Below are 9,925 nucleotides of genomic sequence, written 5' to 3' on the forward strand. Positions count from 1 at the left end.
GCTTCATTCTGCATGTCCACAATCTTTTCCATCTGTTTTCCCTCCATTATCTTTCTTCTTATATTTTCCTGAAATCACAAGAGGATTAAATTTCACATTGGAGCAAAAACTAAAATTTAGCCATAGTTCTTCAGTCTTGGAAGTTAAAATCAAGGACAGCTTATTATAGAAATCTTGAAATATTTCCAAGGAGAGTGAATTGTTATGTTTAAGTCTTTCAAAACTTTCATGGTTTTATTTTCTTTTTTTAATAGATATTGATAAACTAAGTGTGAAATTTATACAGAAATGCAAAGAACCAGCTAGACATGGTGGTGCACACTGATAATCCCAGTGACTCTGGAGGTTGAGGCAGGAGGATCACAGGTTTGTCTCATCTCAGCAACTTAAAGCAACCCTAATCTACTTAAGTTAACCCTAAGGCAACCCTAAGCTACTTGAAAATGAAAGAAAAAGAAACACAAAGGATCTAGAAAAACCAATACAATTTTTAAAGAAGAAATAAAATTAAAGGAATTACACTACCTGACTTTGAGATTTACTATCAGTAATATCAATAGTTCAGTATGAGCAAAGATAGACAATATGTTCAATAGGATAGAATAGAAACCAGATATGTATTTATACACAGGAGTTAAATGATTTTCAACAAGATCACTGAAGCAACTCAATAGAGAAAGGAAAATCTTTCCAATATATGACACTTAAATAGTTATCCAAATTGGGAAGGAAAGGCCTTAACTTCTACCTTGAAACCTTTTCAAAAGTTAATTCAGTACATATCATAAATACAAATATAAGAACTAAAACTATAAACATTCTAGAAGAAGACAAAAGAATATATCCTTGGATAGACTTTTTTTATTGAGAACATCAAATTGGAACCTCATCAAAATTAAAATCTTTTGCTTATTAAAAATACCATTAAGATAGACTAGGGCTGGGATTGTAGCTCAGTGGTACAGCTCTTGCTTTGCAAGCGTGAGGCACTGGGTTCGATCCTCAGCACACATAAAAATAAATAAATAAAAATAAAGATATTGTGTCCATCGACAACTAAAAAAAAAGAAAAGAAAACTTAATGGACTAATCAAAGTCCAGAAGAATGTATTCATGACATTAATATCTGACAAAGGATTTTTAACTGGAATATATTTTTAAAAACCTCCTATATCACAGTAATTAAGACAACCCAATGTTTAAAATGGGCAAAAGTCACTTCACTGAAGGTATCTGAATGTCCAATAAGTATATTAAAAGATGCTTGAGATCATTAATTATTAGGAAAATTAAATTAGAAGTATAGTAAAATGTAATTATAAACTCATTAGAATGGTCAAAATTTTTAAAAAATGAAACACCAAATTTAACAAGGGTACAAAACAAAAAGAACTTTCATCACTGCTAGTAAGAATATAAAATTATCTACTCTGGACAGTTTCTTAAAGTTTGGCGATTTCTTAAAATGTTAAACATACATCTATCCTATGACTCAGCAATATCAGTGTTTATCCAAAAGAAAAAAAAATATTCATCCACAGAAAGCCTTGTGAAAGAATGCTTATAGCAGTTTTATTCATAATAGCCCCCAAACCGGAAATAGCCCAGGTATCCATCAATAGAAAAATAAATAAACTGGGATAGATTCAGACAATAGAATACAATTCAATAATAAAAAGAGACAAACTACTGGTACATGCAAAAGCCTGAATTAATCTCAAAAACTTAATGCTGAATGAAAGAAGTCAGATCACAAAAGCACACAATGTATGATTCCAGGTGTACAAAGTTCTACAGAAAAAAACAAATTTATTATAAAATCAGAACAGTAATTGTTCCTAAAAGTGGCTGAGCACAAGAACACTTCCTGGTTGACAAAAATATATCTATATCCTTTTAAAAAAATGGTTTAATGCATTTTAATAGCAAACTTACAGGAAAGGGCACGAAACCAGACAACATTAAAAAGGTGTGTGTGGGGCTGGGGCTGTAGCTCAGTAGCAGAGCACTTCTTTAGCACGTGCAATGTCCTGGGTTTGATCCTTAGAACCACATAAAAAATAAACAAATAAAACCAAGGCATTTTGTCCATCTACAACTACAAAAAAACATTTTTAAAAAAGGTGTGTATAAGACAACTCAGAAAAATATAATGAATGACTGGAGCCTACTGTAGGATAAAAATGCTACACATACCATTTAGTTGCCCTCAGTAAGAATTTACTTGTTTTTAAAATTTTCAAATGTCCAGAAAATTTCAATATCCAAAAAAATTTATCAGGTGTATTTATAATTGTTATAAAGTTGAACTACTAAAATTTATTCACTGAAAAATTCTGACTTGCATTTGTATTAAAAATTCACATGTAAAAGAAATGGAAAAGCTGATGATACCTGATTACTGTCCCCTGATTTTCCACTTGCAATCATATACTTAGGTACCTTTTGACTCCATGAGAAAGATTATGTTCAGAACTACCAATAACAGAAAATGTTTTTTGATTTTTACTTTGTTTTGTTTTTATTCTTGTTTTTTAGGATGAAATGTTTCCTATCATAGTGGATTCTTCAGCACATTCTACATATATACATCATGATTTCCAGGTGTCCCTTGGCATAACTGCTGCACATGTGACATGGCTAGAACACAGATTGGTGTCTTCAAAAAGGCTAACTAGTTGGTCCCAGTGGTAAATGCCTGTAACCCTAGCTTCTTGGGAGACCAAGGCAGAAAGATCCCAAGTTCCAAGTCAGTCCGGGCAACTTAGCAAGACCCTATATTAAATTGATTTTTTTTTAAATCCAGACCCAGTGGTATACACCTGTAATCCCAGCAATTTGGGAGGCTGAAGTAGGAGGATCACAAGTTCAAAGCCAGCCTCAGCAACTTAATGAGGCTTTGTCTCAAAATAAAACATAAAAGGGCTAAGGATGTGGCTCAGTGGTTAAGCGCCCCTGGGTTCAATCTCTGGTAATAAATAAGGCTGTGGATATAGCTCAATAGTAGAACACCTACCTAACAGGCACAAGGTCCCGTGTTCAATTCCCAAGATCACACACACACACAGTCAGCCAGATAGGACTCACTTGCCTACCACAAAGCATCAATAGCCATGCTCTGTAACCCACATCTGTTTGAAATCCTGGGCAGTTTCTCACACTGTGAATCAGAAGTTCAATGGACTTGTGATAACTTCTATGGAGGCTGTGAAGATGAGGTTTCTTCATCCCTCCAGTAGAGGGCACTCTCTTGGCAAACAGCTTCTGTAGCCAGTTGCTTCCAGAGGGCTTTACCACAGGTCAGTTTGTAGGCAATTGCCTTTGTGGGAGTCACAATATAAAGACCTCCTCACTTAACTAACTCTTCCTTTGCTGGAGCTCAGGAGATAGAGGGGTTGCTGGCATTAGAGAGGGAGGGCTGCAACCCTACATCTGTATCCTAATGGATGTAAGTTAAATGGATGTGTGTGCATTTGCCAAAATTAGTCCAACTCTACATTCTAAATATGTGAATTTTGGTACCTTTAAATTATATCTCAATTTTAAAAGAAACTTATTTCCTATAGACAACCATGCAGTGCTTTCTCTAGCCCTCTTACCTTTACCCTTTCGATAAAGAGCACATTAAGCTTTGAACCCTATTCCCCAATCTCTCTCACATTCTTACCTTTTGAACCCTGGCAGAAGTTACCATGAACATCATATGAAAAAATAGGGTCACTGTGTTAACTAGTCACAAACCTCAGCAAACTAGAACACCAAGTAAATAAATCAGATGACCAAATAGAAAGAGGCATAAAAGGCAATGTTGTACACTTACAAAATGCAAATAATAAAGGCTAACAGACTAATATTTATTAAGTGATAAAACTAAATATCTAAAAGAAAGAATCACTTTCCTATAGTTCTAGGGGAGGGATATCTTAAATAACAAGTCAATCTGCATCATTATTCCTATGCTTCCTTAGGAATAAGTGACTAATACAAGTTATTTAAACTAAAATCCAACTCAACATTAATTTTTGTCCTGAGATACCAGACAAACACAAAGTAACGACTTCTTATTTAAATTTTAGCAGCATACAGTATGGACACTGTGCCTCATTTTTGGTGGCTGGAATTTATCAGTCTCTTCAGTGGCTGGTGTAATTAGACTATCCCTTATCCTGTCTCCTTGTAATGTTCCTCATCCTGTCTCAAAATCTTCTATTGAGATCAAAATAGACATTTTCCTACTTGTTCTTGATTTTCTTGACCTGTTGACATAGACTCTCTCCTTGACTAAAGTTTAACAAGGCTCATCTGAGCCCTCTTCTTGTCTACGTCCCTGTGGCCTGTAAAAAGACTTGAACAACCATTAACATATCTAACACATCTCAAGAACAACCTTAAAGTGTCTGCCTGAGAAAACTCAAGACTGCCAAAACAATTTACTGAAGTCAGCGTCCCAGCCTGCTTGGGAAGCTAAGAGTCTAACTTCCACAGCACCAGTGAGCAAACCCAGATGGGTTTCACGTGGATCAAACCCCTTTACCCTCCTTATGTCATTTTTTTACTGTATGGAACCCTTACTTGAACCCTTGTCCTTATTCTGTCTTTAAGGCCCAGTCATGGAGGGTGTGGTAGCATATGCTTGTAATCTCAGCTACTCAAGAGGCTGAGGCAGGATGGTGAGTTCAAGGCCAATCTGGGCAACACTCAGATGAGCTTTGTTAAACCTTTAGTCAAGGAGAGAGTCTATGTCAACAGGTCAAGAAAATCAAGAACAAGCTGGAAAATGTCTATTCTGATCTCGATAGAAGGTTTTGAGACAGGAAGAGGAACATTACAGGGAGACAGGATAAGGGATAGTCTAATTACACCAGCCACTGAAAAGACTGATAAATTCCAGCCACCAAAAATGAGGCACAGCGTCCATACTGAATGCTGCTAAAATTTAAATAAACAACAACAACAACAAAAAGACCCAGTTATCTCTGTACAAATCAAAGTTGAGTTCAGTTCCTGGGAGTGGGGGGTGCTGTTTTCCCTATTCCAGTAATATTTTGCTGATAAAAATCTGACCTTATCACTTAAACAAGTATCCAGCTTTGCATATATATATATATATATATATATATATATATATATATATTTTTTTTTTTTTTTTTTGGTACCAGGGATTGAACCCAGAGGTGCTCAATCACAACAACCAAGTCATATCCCCAGCCCCGCCCCCTTTTTTAATTTTTACTTTGAGATAGAGTCTTGCTAAATTGCTTAGGGCCTTGCTAAGTTGCTGAGGCTGGCTTTGAACTTGGAATCCTCCTGCCTCAGCCTCCCAAACTGCTGGGATTATTGGCATGCACCACTACCTCACCTGGCCAGCTTTATCTTTGACACTATTAGCTGTCACCAATGAAACTGAGCAAAGCTGCGATTGCAGGGGGATTACTATCAAATAACAGAAATCACACACCCAGTAAATATAAACACAGTTACCACAGCATATTGACAAGAGCTACAGCAGAGATTTTGTAGCAGAATGGCAGAATTCGATCAAGAAATAATTTTGGAGTGCTCATTTCAGCAACATATACACTAAAATTGTGAACAACACAGAGATTAACATGGCTTCTGAACAAGGAAGACATGCAAATTCATGAAGCATTTTATATTTTTGTTGTCCCTGATGCTAAGCTCCATATCTTTGACCTTGAACAGAAGAAGGCAAAAGTGGATGAGTTCCCCTTTTTTTGGTGTCAGATGAATGTGGGCAGCTAGACTCTGAAGCCGCGGGAGCTGCCTGTATTTGTGCAAACAAGTACATGGTAAGAAGTGGTGGCAAAGATGGCTTTCTTATTTGAATGCAGTTCCACACTTCTACATCAAAAAAATGTTTTTCTGCCCTGAGGCTGATAGTCTCCAGACAGGTATGCAGGGTGCCTTTGGAAAAGCCCAGAGCACAGTGGCTAGGGTTCATGTTGGCCAAGTCATCGTGTCCAGCCGCACCAAGCTGCAGGACAAGGAACATGTGATTGAGGCTGTATGCAGGGCCAAGTTCAAGTTACCAACCACGGAAAGCTCCATATCTCAATGAAATGGGAGTTTACCAGGTTTAAAGTTGATGAATTTGAAGATATAGTGGCTGAGAAGTGGCTCATTCCTAATGACTGGAGGGTCAAATATATCCCCAGTCATGGTCCCCTGTACAAGTGGCAGAACCTGTATCCATGAGGGCTCCTACTGTATTGTCTCCTTCTTAATAAAAACTCAACAATAAATCCTGTATCATATAAAAAAATTTTGAAAAAGCAACAAAGGGGCATGTATAGTTTAGAAAAGAATAAAGATTGCATCAAACCAGCTGCAGAGATGAGAATCAATGGTGTAAAATGTGGTCTGGGCAACAGACAAGTTGAGAGTGGATGTGTGAGAGTCATAAGGGAAAGAGGAGGTGCCAGCAGTCAGTCCAGGCTTTGAGAAAATCTATAACCCAGGGTAACACTGGGGCAGCCCTCAGGGTCTCCATCTTGAGCTGCAGTGGCCTCTTCCAACACACTACAGAAAGACTCCTTCTGCCCAGCCTGCAGGGTCATTGTGGGCAAACTGGGAAAGGTTTTCCTGCTTCACACAGACCAGACTGTTAGAGCAACTTCTGAGAAGGAAATCCAAAGAGGGGTAGGAAGGAGTCCAGAACATGGATTAGCAGATCTGGGCATCTCAATGTGCAGCTTCTGTGCATTTTGTGTAATTCAGAAGATAAAGAATCTGAGTTACCCTGGGATTTGAGTGGAGAAAGGGATTCACTTGGTTTTCTTTTACTTTCCAGGGCTCTTTGTTGATGGTGATTTTTTGTTTATTTATTTATTTATTATTATTATTATTATTATTATTATTATTATTTTTTACTCCTCCCCTAGTCTGCTTGGTTAAGGAGAAAATCTGAAAACCTGAGCTCTCTTAACCCCACTTACAAACATTCCTAATGTTTTTCTTTTTTCCATGTTTTTTATTGGTGCAATGTAGTTGGACATAATGGTGGGATTCCTTGTTCCATATTCATACATGCACACTATATAACAATATAATTTGGCAAATATCATTCCCCACTATTTCTCCTCTCCCTCCCCTCCTCCCTCCACCTTGTCCGTTTCCTCTACTCTTCTGATCTCTCTGGGATTTTTAGAAGACCCCCCCCCCCCTCACACACACACACACACTTTTTTTCCCTAGCATTTTTCTAAGTCCCCAAGTCCTTACCGTCGGTTTATGTTTAAAGTGTCTCTTCAACTGCGGAAGGAAGGCCAAATTAGCACGTGACCACGTCTGTCTCCCCTTCTGATTGGTGCAGCAGCATCAGTCACTCTGTGATCTGGTTGCCTAGGTAACCCAGTCGCTAGCCCCAGTCTTTAGGGTCCCAGGGACTGTGTCTTTGTGCATGGGCGTGCCTTCCTTCATCCCCATGGGTGGAGCCACCTGTTCCTTTGTAATATTATCCCTTGCCCTGTTTAGAATAGAATGTTCCATGGAAACACCCTTCCTGTGCCCCCTTCTCTTACTCTCCCCTTGGCTGTGACCTTTCTAGATGTCAGTCAACCTGCTGACAGCAGACATCATGAAGCTAGATTCAGCCCCTTGAAACCTGAACCCTTATCTCATTTGAATGGCTTTTCCTCAAGAAAAGGGGTCAGCACATGCTCTCTCTCTTTCTGCGGACCCTTAAGGTCAGAGGAGCCATCACAGCACCCCCAAAGAAAAAGGTATTTCTGTCTCCAGTGTGGTTATTTTGTGCAGCCCAATTCCCCTGGAGTGACCCCTGAGTGTTTTAGTAGCGTGCAACTTGGCATTCAACCATCTGGACTTCACTTCCAAGTTCCTGGTTCAGATATCCCCTAATCCATGTTGTAACTGTCTACTGCAAAGGCTTCCTGGTTGTTTCTGTTTCTAGTTCTCCTCCCCATCTCAACTGGCATTTGTCCTGCTGTCAGAAATCATCTAAGATACAGACTGAGCTTGTCATATTCTTCCTGAAAACCCTTCAGCGTCTCCCTGTTACTTAACTGGCAAAGTCCACACCCTCAGAACAGAGTTACAATCTGGACCTATATTCTTCCTCTCCGACCAGCCCTCCCACGCTTCCTGTTGTATCACCTGCATCCCTCACCTGCCTTCTAGATGCAAGAAGGTTGCCATGTTTCAAAAGTACCAAGCCTTTTACTTCCTGATGCTTTCTGTTGTGTGGTTCCCTCTGCCTGTGATGCCTTCATGCGCAACTCCCTGCCTTTGGCTGGCACACTGCAAACCCCTCACCACTGGCACAGATGTTCCCTCCTCCATGAAGCCACCATGACTCTCCCAGACAAAATCAATGCTTCCATCCGGTCTACTGCCTAAGCCCTTAGCATTTCTCTATTGAATTATTATTGGTTTTGTCTTTAACATTGTCAATGTATCACTTGTTTAAGTAGACTTTTACAAGATTGCCAAATCCTTGAAGGTAGAAATGGAGTTACATACACAATTTGACACTGTTGTTAATATAGGTATGACCCAATATATTGCCACAAACTGTTCAGCATTTTTGAATGTGTTGTAATCTTCTCTTTTCATCATTGCCACAAACTGTTCAGCATTTTTGAATGTGTTGTAATCTTCTCTTTTCATCAGGATTGTAAATTTCCTGTAGTTAAGTGCTTCTCTTCCTCCCTACCCACGGTTCTCCAATCATTACTATGAGCTTCAATTGTCCTAATATGTGTAAAAGGATAGATTAGATCACCTATGGGTCCTATATCTAGGTCTAACATTTGATAATTCATTTCTTCCATGTTTTTATTGGTTCATTATAGTTGTACATAATGGTGGGATTTGTTGTTACATATCCATACATGCACACAATATAATAATATAATTTGGTCAATATCATTCCCCAGTATATGCCCTTCTAACATTTGATAATTATAAAGAACAACAGTAGGGATCCAAGATCTGCTTCATACAGATTTGACAGGGGCTGCTTATGCAATATTTATACACAACAATTGAATAGTTATCACCCTCTTTTTTCATTGGAAAGAAGAATGCAAGCAATGAAGATCCTTCTTCCTTCATGTTAATATTTACTGACAACCTGCCATATACTTACATGGCTCAAGATGCAAGGAATTTTGTAGGGACAAAAATCACATTGCTTCCGCTGTCGCGGCACTTACAATCAGGAGGGGAGAGAGACAATAAGCATGGTCAGGAAGAGACAATGCTGGGATCCAACTACTATGCTCCCACAACTACTATTACCAACAACAGCAATAATAATACAGTATAGACCTGAGTAAGGAGCTAAAGGGTTATGATGGGCAATGCTTTTCTGGGAATGACCATCAGGGAAGACTCTGCTAAGGGAAGCTAACAGACAGGAAGAGCTGTCTCCTAGGCAGTCATGACGGCCTTCATCATTGTCTTAGAAGGAAGACACTGCAGTGTCTTATCACACTGCAGTGTGGTAAGGACCCACTATTTTACCTAGGACAGGCACACCTAATTGCTTAACCCATCAGAGAGAAAACAGTTTAAGATGACGAGTGAAGAAACAGATGAATGGATAAACAAATTGTAGTATACCCTCAAAACAGAATGTTATGTAATCACCAAAAATGGTATTTTAGAGAAAGTTTTGTTGTTTTTGCAGTACTGGAATGCTTCACACATGCCAGGCAAGTGCTCTACTGAGTTATATCTCTAGTCCTTTTTTATTTTGAGACAGAGTGTCACTAAATTCCGCTGGTTGTCCTCAAATTTATAATATTCCTGCCTCAGCTTCCTGAGTGACTGGGGATTATAGGTATGCACTACGACACCCAGCTGAAGAAAAAAATTTAACCTGAAAAGATGCTAGGTGAATAAAATATTGAGTGATAAACTATACGTATGTATGTTCTCATCC

The 9,925-nt window shown here is 38.6% G+C and overlaps 1 non-coding gene and 1 pseudogene across 1 annotated transcript; both read left to right on the forward strand.

Annotated features, from left to right (window-relative positions):
* The first annotated feature begins 5,556 nt into the window (after nucleotides 1-5,556).
* LOC124102343 (U6 spliceosomal RNA) lies at nucleotides 5,557-5,661 on the forward strand. The gene has a single exon (XR_006854852.1). It is a non-coding gene; the product is annotated as a U6 spliceosomal RNA (small nuclear RNA).
* LOC124102327 (large ribosomal subunit protein uL16-like) lies at nucleotides 5,632-6,216 on the forward strand (annotated as a pseudogene).
* The last annotated feature ends 3,709 nt before the right edge of the window (nucleotides 6,217-9,925 follow it).

This window comes from Marmota monax, unplaced genomic scaffold (assembly GCF_021218885.2).
Source record: "Marmota monax isolate L192 unplaced genomic scaffold, Marmota_monax_Labrador192_F-V1.1 WCK01_AAM20220418_F8-fsc00191, whole genome shotgun sequence".
NCBI lineage: Eukaryota > Metazoa > Chordata > Mammalia > Rodentia > Sciuridae > Marmota > Marmota monax.